Here is a 12,213-nt window from a genome sequence, read left to right as displayed (position 1 = left end):
GCCCCTGCACTAAACACAATAGATAATTTGATGGTACTGTTGTAAGTTAATATGGTATAATGGTGGAAATTAGTGGGACAAATCTAAACATTTGGTAGAACTCCGAGAATGAGTACATGTAAACCAAGAAACATTGGTGGATAAACAGTCTGTTTTTGGAGTAGTCACTTCTGTTTATTGTTCCTTTTCAAAAGCCAACACGTGTTTCATCGCAGGGAACAAACTGCGAATCTTCAGGGCTGGAATATGTAACAGTAAGGATTGGATATTATTGTTCCGGATGGTTGCTCGTATATCTTTTTGCAAGAAGTAAATTAGGGGATAAGGCCGGTCAGTGTGTAGACTCTGTTTGGTGTCCTCTAGGCAATTCACACGTAAAACAGCGTTTGGGTATATGACCCCGGTCGGGGCGTTGAGTGGAATCCTAAATTTCGGAATCCCAATAGTTATAAATTAGGGCTGTATCGGAACTCAGTTTTCTCCTCCCGGTTTTCACTCTACTCATGTTGAAACGAGTTCCGATACAGCCCTAATTTATAACAATAAACAGAAGTGACTACTCCAAAAACAGACTGTTTATCCACCAATGTTTCTTGGTTTACATGTACTCATTCTCGGAGTTCTACCAAATGTTTAGATTTGTCCCACTAATTTCCACCCATGGGGGTGGTTACCAAAAAATGACAGTTTTGTTTGATACAGCAACTGTCCTGGCCGGAGGGCCAAGTCGGTGAATGATTTCATTGTAGATGAGGTATTGTCAGTGTCCTACTCTTCAGTAGACATGGCAATGTCACTTGTGAAGGCGGTAAACCCAGGAGTGTTGATGGCAAAATGCGATGTGAATTCAGCTTTTCGGCTGCTTCCGGTACATCCAGAGGACTTCCAGCTACTGTATTTGCATTTCAAAGGTAAATGGTATGTTGACAAGGCACTGCCATTGGGCTGTTCAATATCCTGTGCATTATTCAAGTGCTTCAGTAGGTTCTTGCAATGGGGGTTCACATGACAGATGGCCCATCAGTTTGTGACACACTATTTGGATGATTTTTTCATGGTGGAGGCACCCGGTTCGGCAGATTGCCAGAGGCTGTTGGCAAGGTTTCAAAAGCTCATGGATGACCTAGGAGTGCCACTGGCACCGGAGAAAACAGGGGGCCCCAAAACAACACTGCAGTCATTTTGGGCATTGAGATCTATGCAGACGGAATCCAGGCTGCCACAAGACAAAAAAGGAAAAAATGTGGGCTTGAATAATGTGCATGTTGGGAAAAGAAAATGCAAAGGTGAAAGAAGTGCAAGTTTTGCTGGGTCATCTCAGTTTTGCGTGCAGGGTGCTACGGCCAGGGAGGTTATTATGCAGAAGGTTGGAAAGGTCGTTGTTGGGATCTGCTCTCCCTCATCATCACACACAGATTTCTGTGGGGGTCAAGAAGGATTTGAGGATGTGATGTGTTTTCTTGGAGGACTTTAAGGGCATTGCATTAGTGAGGCAGGCGGATATCGACTGGTATGGGCAAATATTTTCTGAGGCGGCGAGTGGATGGGGTTTTGGCTTGTATTGGCAGGGCAGAGGGTGGGCGGAGCAAGGAGGTAGGTGCATGGCTTTCTTGGAGCACTTTCCTTTAGTGGTAACGGTGACTCTTTGGGGTGCGGTGTTGGTGCACAGGCAGGTGTTATTTTGGGTCGACAACATATCAGTAGTGAAGGTGGAGAATAGACAATCTGCTAGGGATACACGGGTGCTGAAGTTGCTGCAGGCTTTTGTTCTGAGATGTTTGCACTATGACATAACTTTCAGAGTACGGCACGTTCAGGGCGTGGACAATGTCAGTCAGTCAGGATTCTTTATTCGATGATTAAAAATCACCATAAAAAGTACAAACATACAATATACACTCATATCTTTAAAAAACAATTAAATTGACATGAATCCTGTTATTGATACATCTATATCACAATATGTTAAGAAAAGGACATTATGGAACTTTAAAACCAAGATCAGAAATCTCACAATTCACAATTCCCCCCCCCTCTAGTTGCCCTTAATCTAGCAGCCACTTTAATAAAATTAATAATACAGAACAGTGTAAGTGGATAATTCGCCTGTTGTAAATAGATCAAAGCCTCTCGGGCGCATTTTATGTTACTTTTTTTTAAAAATGTCTACCAAAAATCTGCGCCTAGGTACAGAATAAAATGAACATAACAATACAAAATGAAGGGAATCCTGCGGAGACCTATTGTCGCAGCCGCAGGTGCTATAGGGCTACTTGGTCTCGCGAGCTGGTCTTCCTCCCTGCTGGTCTTGTTTGAGGATTCCCTTGTGGTCCTATATCGTCTCTCCGCTCCCTAGGGGTACCAGGGCTGTCTCGGTGTATCTTGATTAGCACAGGGTGACGGATCCCTGGGAAGAGGTAAGGCACTCTCTTTGCTCCTGTGGATTGGGTACTTCTGCCTGTTTCCTGTGACACATGGGGCAGGTGCTGAGTGGAACGTTGCGGAAGGACTAGTGAGATGGTTTTCCTCCATTTGCAGGGTGGCATGGTGACCACTTGCCAGTTGAAGGCTCTACTTAGGGAGCCATTGTCCCAGTTGGGGTTGCAGGCTTACTATGGCATACATTCCATTTGCATAGGGGCAGTCTCTGAAGCAGCTTATCGGGGATGGGCTCAGGAGGTCATAATTTGTTGGATCGCTGGTCGTCAGGTTATTATAAGCGGTGCATGAGGAGAATGGAGGTTGTGCAGCGCTGCGGATGCAGAACGGTGAAATGCTTACTGCTTTTTTGTTTCTTTCCAGGTGAAGTAGAGGGCTCTGCGTCTAAGGAAGTGGTGATTTGGAGAGTAGGCCATTCGTTTATCAAGTGGGCAGTGATTCAAGTCTGACAGAGAGGGGTGGGGGAGAATTTGGGTTTAAAGGAACACCTCTTTCAAGTCTCCTGGAAAGGAAAAGGGGGAATGTTATGGAAGTGGTGTTCAGATGTGTTGCTTTTACAATTATGGGAGAATTTCTTAGTCATGGAAAAAAGGGCTAGTGCTGTTGAAGACCATGAAGAGAGACCTGTTAGAAATTAAGACGCAGTTGGCCGGGGTGTTTGTGTGGTGACTGAATTTGTGCCGTGAAGATCTTGGGGAGGGGCTACAAGGCCGGCGACAATAGACAGGGTGGGACGGAAAATCAACAGGGAAATGGTGCGTTTTTGCAGGGAGATCATCTTTGGCAGGAATTGTCACTAGGACATTACATTCGAGGCTACAGTGTTTTTCAGAGGTGATAGGGTACATTTCTCCAGCATAGGCATGGATTTGTATTTGTTAGAAATCAGGTAAGTTCTAAGTAAGGTTTTAAACGTGAAATGTTAAGGTTATGTCATACAAGGAAGCCAATCCCTGGGTGGAAGGCGGGTAGAAAAGATGGGGGGGGGGAGTTTATCACCCCCTCCTCCCTTTCTGGGTGGCGGGGCATGAAAAGTTTGGCAGGAGTTTGCAGAAGTTGTTTGCCGTTGCCAGTTGGCGGAACCATATGCAGGTGGAGGATAGGCAGATAGTTAAAGGTTCCGTTTGGGACATTTTGGTAATTAAAGGGTCATATAGATACTCATAGGATGTAGGGGGAATTGAAAGATGGAAATGTTGAAATGCAATACAGTTAATGAGTTAGCTGCAGAGTGGGTATGTATGGGGAGATCGTAGGGGTGGGGGTGAGCTAGGGGCTAGTTCACTGGATGTAAAGTGAGGTCTTAGTTTTTTTTGAATGGCAGTTGGCCAAGATATGTTGTGATGTGCACCTGTTTCAATAAAGCTGCCTTTTCCACACACAAAATTGGTCAGTGTTTATCTGCACCCCTCCCTCCCAAGCCTCCTGTGCTACCATTTGACTCCTGGCCCATTCCCTCACTCGCCACTGTCAGGCTTTGCTACCACCTCTGATGATCCTAGCCCCACCCAGGGCATACCTTCCCTCTCGCCTGCCCACCTCCCAGGATGCAGAAACTGAGCCTGCCACTGCAGTCCTCGCGCCAATCAGCGGCAGACAGCAGGCCTTACTCCGTCCCTTCTCATGGCAACTCATGGTTACACTCATAGCCACCTCTCTCTTGCTCTCCCACCACTCTGCCTGCAGACTCCTGCTCCCCCTCCTCACTTGCCTTCATAACTTTTTCTTATAGCTGTGAGTAGGCAAAGACTCCCGCCATCATGGCTTCAGAGGCCCTGCTCATGGGCCAGATCCGGCCCTGTCCAAAGCCCCCGCAAGCCAAACAGCCCTCCTGCCCTGCCTCACGGAGCAGGCAGAGAGCCAAATCCACTTTGTCTTATATGTCAGCCAGAAACCTATGCCAGCACGACCTCAAGCCCTAAAAATGACTTTTGCACAAAAAAAATTCTACATTGCCTACAATGCTACCCGCCACCATATCATACACTACGAAATGGTGGCTTGTAGCTTTATCCGCTCAACCTTATATTCCAAACCCCACCCCGCCTATCAGCATAGCCTAAATATTGCCTAAACACTCTCTTGCTTAATATGCGTGGCTTTTTAGCTATACTTTTTATTTGTGTGACACGTGGATGTTTCACAATCCCTGTGGCTTCAGTAATTCAGTAATATTGATGGCATAGTAAGGAAGTATACAAAACATCATCAGTGGAATGGCTGAATTAATCTCAGCCTCTGGTAATCCGACTGAACTAGGGCGAACCTGGTCCTAGGTTGCTTGTGTTCCTGTTCAGGAAGGACCTGGCTTGGAAGTCCGGGCTGGACTGTTACTACTGGAGTTGGAACAAGGCTGGTTTCCATATGGCTGATTCTAATCTGAGATGGCACTGTGGACTACAAAACAATGGAATGGGATGCAGACCGAGTAATTACCAGTGGCCTTAATTAATTTAAGCATCCAATCCATCACTTTTTTGTATATGTTAGTAACATTGATGGCAGCCCCGCCACTCTGAAAATGGTTACAGCTCCACTGGGGTTGCCAATTTTCCCAGACATAAATGACGGCCATTTGCTCATGTTTTAAGATTCTTCAAAAGCCCTGACATCATACTTACATTGAACTTTAAATAAATTGTTTGTATTTATTGTTAACACTGCCTTTCTGTTTATGTTTGCTTTGCTTATTAAGGCAGTTCTAGGACATATGGTAAAGAACTTTCATCTTATATTTGACTGTTTTAAGTACGTGCAGATAAGAAAAAAAATACTGGCTTTGAGTGATTTTTACCGGCTAGGGTATTAAAATGCTGGTCATGCTGATAAAACAAAAACAGTCATGTTGCAACGCTACCTGCAAGTGAAGGCAAGTGTAACATTTCCCAGCTATTGCGAAGGAAAGTTTTGTTGTATTAACGACAAGGAGGCAAGGATTATACATCAACCCTCATCATTAACAATAAACTAAAAATCCCATAGGCAAACAGAAATGAACAAAGCAAACAGTGCTCCAATCACTGCTCCTTTCGATGCATAAACCCCTTGGCCAAAAAAGAACTTTCTAATTATTGGGTCAAGAAGCTTCCATTTAATTAAGGACACAGAGGCGAGGATTGTGCGTCCCTTTCTTTACTGACTTTTAAACAGCAGCCAATAAACAAGTCCACCAATCACCTAGCCCCTATCATCACAGGACTGAGAGACACTATCTTTCTGCCTCTTTCTTTGTGAAATTCTAAAACATCAGTCCATAAAACTAGAGCAACTTTCTCAGTTATGAACAGCCTTCCAATTTCAACTTTGTTTAACATCTGTTAAACTGTATACTATATATAACGGAATCTCAGGAGAGCCTCCTGTGGCTGCTTTGCTCCATGTTCTTAAACTCAGCCTCCAATTTTAATGTTGCTTCTGTTCTGTTCCTGAAACAAAAATGTGCGAAGTAACTTCTATTTCTGGTTATCACATTCAAACAACAAGGTCAGGTAACAGAGTATTACATTCACATACAACAATTATAAACTCTTCTCCATTATTTGAACAATAATACTGAAAATAATAGATATAGTGATAATACTAATAGCCTTGGTGGAATATTCTTCTCCTCTGTGTCTTTAATAGAACAGAAAATTCGTGCCACAATAGACAGAAAATGTTTTTATTATATGGCAGGACCAGAGGCTCACATTTGGATTGTTCTAAGCTTAGACATGACAAAAGAAGCAACATCTGCAATAGGTTACAATTTTTTAAATTAAACTTTTTAAGAAAAAAAGCTTTACTTAACAGTTTCAAGTTAACCAACTTTGCAGCATTAGAAACAGTGATCACAGTATACCACAAGCAGACAAGCAGACAAGGTTACAATATGATACAGCTGTACAAGTATCGCCATTCTCCAAAGCACTTGTATACAGTAGCTGTGCGACAGGGCATTGCAGACATACCACAGCCACTGCTCCAAACATCCTGCATAGCAGAGGTCTAATCGTCTGTGTCAGTACTATCGCCGCTTATCAAAACAGTATTTAGGGCTGCAAATCTGTCTCCCGGGTCCATCCATGTGAGTATATCATCCCCTATCTTATCATCTCTCCTGGTTAGTTTTATGTGGAGAATAGAACGTTTTAAATGTTTACTCAGAGGACCAATCCACAGCTTTCATGATATCTTTTAGTTTAGAACGTTGTTAATAGGTTTATGAAGTCTTAGCTCCCCTAGCTGAATGTGCTCTAAATTTGGTGATAATGATTCCAGCTTCTGACATGATCCATTTAACCCACCTGGAAAGTTTGCTTACGTCACTATTATTTAAGGTCTCTGTAAAGCAATGAAAAACTGACCCTTGTTTTCTGCCCAAAATTCTCTGGAGCAGTCTTCAAATGCTTTGAAACATTGCACCACACATAGCTTTGGTTTATCCAGAAATGGAAAATATGATGTGCACTTGGAATATGATTTATGTACACCTTGGTATGTAAAAAGAAACTCCATCCAGATTGAATACTGTACTGCTAAATCCAAGGCACCCACATACAACACTCATCTACTGGAATTTAGTCATAAGAATACGGTAAACTTAGCTGACAGCTGTTTCTTGGGTAAATCCAGGTTACTTGGTCATCTCTGTAAGAACTTTAACACTACATTCACATCCCACAAAGTAGAAAACTTCGGTTTGGGCAGATTACCTAGTCTGATTCCTCTCATCAGTTTACAAATTTAACAGATGTTTGTCATCAGGGTTCCACTCCAGTGGAATATGCCCTGCTGATATAGAAGATATTGAACTATTTACTGACCTGTAAGCCAGATCATCTGAAGCTAACTGGTATTGAAAAGTTATTATCAAATCAAATCTGTACCATAGCCGATAATCACGGCTTGAGGACGTGGATTTAAGTAGGTGCCACCACACTGGGAGATATTTATGGCCATAAACTATTGCTGCCCTTTCCAGACTTACGTCACCGATGCGATTTGCCTGAAGGCCAGTTCTTGACTTACAATGCGCAAGTGTCAGCTATTGGTTCTACAGATGCTGATGGAGCGTGGCTTCGGGAGGCATGCGTTTACACTGCATTACGATGGTTTGGTTGCATCACAAATACCCACCCTCCAGGTGTTGCAAGACATATGGACACTTTTAACTGGGCGCGAGCGAATGGATAAACAGTGGGACCAATCGTTGATGCAGGTGCGAAGAGTATTCTGGAACTCCCGCCTGAAATATACACAATTTAATTATGTTCATAAAACGTACCTCACCCCTCAACACTTACACCACATTTTCCGGGGAGTCCCTTCAAAGTGCCCACGTTGCCCATGTGATGTGGCAGATTTTTACCATATGGTTTGGGACTGCCCGGAGGTTGCGCGGCTTTGCGGGGAGCCCATTCAAGCTTTGGCAGAGATTATGGACTGCACTTTGCAGTGTGAACCGTTACTCTGCCTGTTGGGCCTGTTCCCGCGGACACATAAGAAGTATGTTGCTCGCTTCCTTGACTTAGCTTTCGTGCTTAAAAGGCACCGGATAGCTGTGGCGTGGAAATCGGCTAGTGCGCCTCCAATATTCTTCTGGTTAAACAGTCTCATAAATGGGCCTAAGGTGAGGTTGTGACTTGGAGGACTCTCCCCAAGATGTGGGAAAAGCCACCACCATTAGTTGCTTGGGATGTATGCTTCCAAGACCGACAAACAGCCCCCTTGAGGAACTAACACTGCTCCTATACCAATGACCACTAAAGAGGGAAATGACAATGCGTCCTCTAGGAGCTAGTGAAACCCCTCTGATCTCAGTAATCGAAATGTGAGACTCAGGATCTCTAGGTCCTACCACCTTCCCTACGACACACTCACTGCTGTATACACGCCCTGCCCCTGTGCCATGTATTGCTCCCCCATGCGTTTGAATATCCGACTGTTCAGGGGACTGGGTCCTTGGATGTTTCTCTTCTGAAGCCCATGGTCTTTGTGCATCTAAACCTGCCGCCCAGAGGACTAGCCCCACCCACCACAGACAAAACAATGTTTTCTTTCTCAATCTACATTTCCCCCTTTTCTTATTTTCTTCCTCTTTGATTTCTTCCTTGATGTCATTATGCTTGGCTCACTGCAGGTGCTGTTGCCCTTGTTATGCAGAATATGTGGGATCTCCTTCTCTCCCCTGTAAGGTTGCCAGGGGTGGGAGAGGGTTTTATAGTTTATGGAATTCACAATATTTTGGCCGGAGCTCTGCCTGCTGTTTTTTCTGTGTGGTATTTGGGGGTGGGACATCACTGACATTTTTACTGACGATTGCCCAATGATGGACACTTCTTGTATCTTTATCCTTAATATTTTTCTCGCTTATGCGACTACTTTGCTTTTTGATGCCCTAGTCGTGGACACGTTGTCTGTATTTACTCCTGTTTCTTATCTCATGTATGATAATAATAAAAAATTACTTGGGAAAATGAAAAAAAAAGAGTAGGACCAATGCTACCCCATTTTGTTCGAGTTCCACGTTCTACATGACCAAAGAAGCGGGTGTGTTTTGCCTTTATGGCATGATATAGAATCAGAATCACCTTTTTCAATGTTCTGATGTTTACTCCTGAAGTGAAGGTTCCAAACCAAATGGGTTTGTTCCTGGCTGACAAGAGAGAATCACCGCTCAAGTAGGCTGCCACCAATAAACCTGCAGTCACTTTGTCCATGGAGTCTGCAGTGTTTCTTCACTACATTTTGGCGACAATCTGACAGACAAGCAGCTTGTGAGGTGCTTTATGAACCTTTATGAACATTACTCGACTGCTAAAATGGCTGTCCACGATGTATAAAAACCATTTGCAAACCCCAAATTGTGATGCAACTGTTTTGCATGTTTGTAAAAATTGCGAATGCAAATACCGTTTTGCAAAAAGGAAATCACTATTTGCAACTTGTAAGCAGTATGTTCATCACATTCGCAAACAGCGAATAGTCGCACAACTGAGCTTTTGCAAATGCAATTTAGGGCGAATTTTGAACAGGTGATAAATGGGTGGAAAGTATATAAACTGGGCCAGAATGCATCAGGGTTTACCACAATGGCAGCTTTTTACCCTATTGCATGGAAGATGAAAATATTGGCTGTTCAGCGGAGGAGGCGGCGGAAACAAGAGCACATTTTTTGAGTCAGACAGATACTCTTTCAACAAACTGAGGAAGAAATATATGAGAAATACAGGCTAAGTAGCACTGTCATATTGGAGTCATTTCGCTCTAACACCCACATCTTGAAAGCAGAAGCCTGCGCAGTAATGCAGTCCCTACTCATGTACAGGTGTTGTGATTGTTACACCTATTAGCCTTCTGGCAGTTACAAGGGTGTGATTGCAGTAGAAAAATGGGTGTGACAAAATGCACCTCCAGGGCATTTCCATGTATTCCTAGATGCCATGCTGATCTACATTTACAAACACATATACATACCCAGGAATGCACAGGAAATGCATAACCTCAAATTCGATTTTTACAGGATAGCAAATTTTCCCCATGTCATAGGGTTTATAGATGGGACACATGGCCACATGTCCCCGATACAATCTCAAATATATTTTCAGAAACAAGAAAAGTACACATTCCCTCAACATTCAGGTGGTAGGTAATGCCCACAGTATCATAACTGAAATTGTGACGCAATATCCAGGAAGCACCCATGACTCCTTCATGTTTAGACACAGCGGAATAAACAGGCAGCTTGAAAGAGGAGAATTTGATGATAGATTTATATTAGGTACAGAATAGAAAGTTATTAAGAGATATGTGTGTGTGTGCAACTATTCATTATGTCATGTAGCCTCACAACTATATCTGTTTTGCAGGTGACAGTTAATATGCCCTACATCCATGGATCTTCACACCATACCTTTCTCTCACCTCCCAAAATGAGCGACAATATAACAATGCACATCGTAGCACCAGGAGTGTCATTGAGCGGACGTTTGGCCTACTGAAATCACTTTTCAGGCGTCTGCACAAGAGTCGGGGACATTACAACATGCACCCGAAATAGCTTGTAAGATAGTAGCAACGTGTGCCACCCTCCACAATATTGTTACCAAGAAAGGCATATACATCGAGGTGTCTGAGTCGGATTCTGAGGGTGAAGATCTCAAGACACTAGTACAGCAGCCAAGATTTGGGAGCAGAACAGTCGATGATGAGAAGGCTCGGGGACCACATTGCCACACATTACTTTGGGAGGTACATCGTCGGTAATAATGCAATGTGTATGTGAAAGGAACACAAGACATTGTTGATGCATGTAGACCACAATACTTTTTTTGTCAGGTATATAGTCTGTAGTCAAACTAAACACACATTCGTAAATGCAAAAACAACTCTGCTGGTTAAGTCACCAGACAGGAGTGAACTCAGGAATGACATACAAATCTGCCCCTAAGCCAGATGGGCTACCTCTTTGTCATATTGCAGCATGCGCTCGGCTGCTGCTGCATCTCAGAGACCTGCCATCTGAGGCGGAGACACTGCTGATGCTAGATCTGTCCTCGCTATCTGCCCCTTCTCTGCCTGTGACCCCTACAATGCGGTCAGTCTGCATTGCCTCGCCAGCAGATGACTGGCCCATCTCCACCTGTACATTGATAGTCCTTCTGCACAGGGTAACTGTAGTATGTGTCAGTCGCCTGATAGACAGGCTTAGGGTGTCCATCCTGCCTGCACCTTGTCTATCCCTGCGTGTCTAACCAGAGTCAGTGTTGAAGAATTGTAGCCACAACTTCTTGAGAAGAGCTGTTATGCTGTCCTTTTTGTGGCCCAATTGAGTTAGGCTCTCTGCCATTTGTCTGGAAATATTTTCAAAACCCAATGCCATACTGTCATGCATGCTCTGCAACTTCCTTCTGCCCTATGTCGCTATCGACCATGTCCCACTATACAGAGATGGCATGGTCTCACTATGGGAGTCATAATCTGACTTGTTTGTGGATGGTCCTCATCCTCCTCTGGTGATGCAGGCTGGGGTGAAAAGACAGCAATGGCGGGGAAGGTATGTGATGTGGGGAGCCCACTTTGGGATTGATTTGTGTCTTCCTCCACATCCATGTGAGTATCCTCACCTGCATTGGACTCAGACCCTTCTGTGTGGATCTGTTTGTGTGCCAACCACTCATACCTTTGTTTTTTAATGACAGTAAACTTTGATTAATATCACTGTGTGTCTTGTACTACATGTCCCATGATGCATGGTATGGCTGCAGTAAGTCTTACCTTAACATGTGTCTGTGTAAGACCCATTTGCATAAGCAGTACAAGGTAGATGCAGCACTCAGTTGGGTTGGGCCCAGGAGGTGAGATGTCCAAGTGTCCAAATCCAGCAACTGCCTCTGGCTCAATGGTGCCTTCCACCATTGTTTCTATGACTGTAGGTGGGGGTATTGTGGAGAGTCCACCCCTTGTTGCACAGCTCTCGCCAAGGCATTTGGCAACCTTCTCCTTGATCCTCGACCTAAGGTCGACCATCTCATATGTATTTCCTCTACAAAGCGCTTAGTGACCCCAACAGCATTGATTTTTGCCTGCATGTCAGTCCAGATTCTTCTTTTTTTGGGCCTCAAGGATGCCTTACAAAACAACATGTCATGTGGGGTGCAGCATTCATCCATGAGGATTTCAATCATATTTATGAATTTATATTGTCTCTTCCTGCCCCCTGCCTCCTACTCTCCTTCCTGGCTTGCCATGTTGGTTGTGGTAGGGGTGTTTCTTCCAGAGGCTCACAGATGC

Source organism: Lissotriton helveticus, chromosome 3_1 (assembly GCF_964261635.1).
Source record: "Lissotriton helveticus chromosome 3_1, aLisHel1.1, whole genome shotgun sequence".
Classification (NCBI taxonomy): Eukaryota; Metazoa; Chordata; class Amphibia; order Caudata; family Salamandridae; genus Lissotriton; species Lissotriton helveticus.
The sequence above is the reverse complement of the archived record's forward strand: the minus strand, read 5'-3'. Positions refer to the sequence as shown.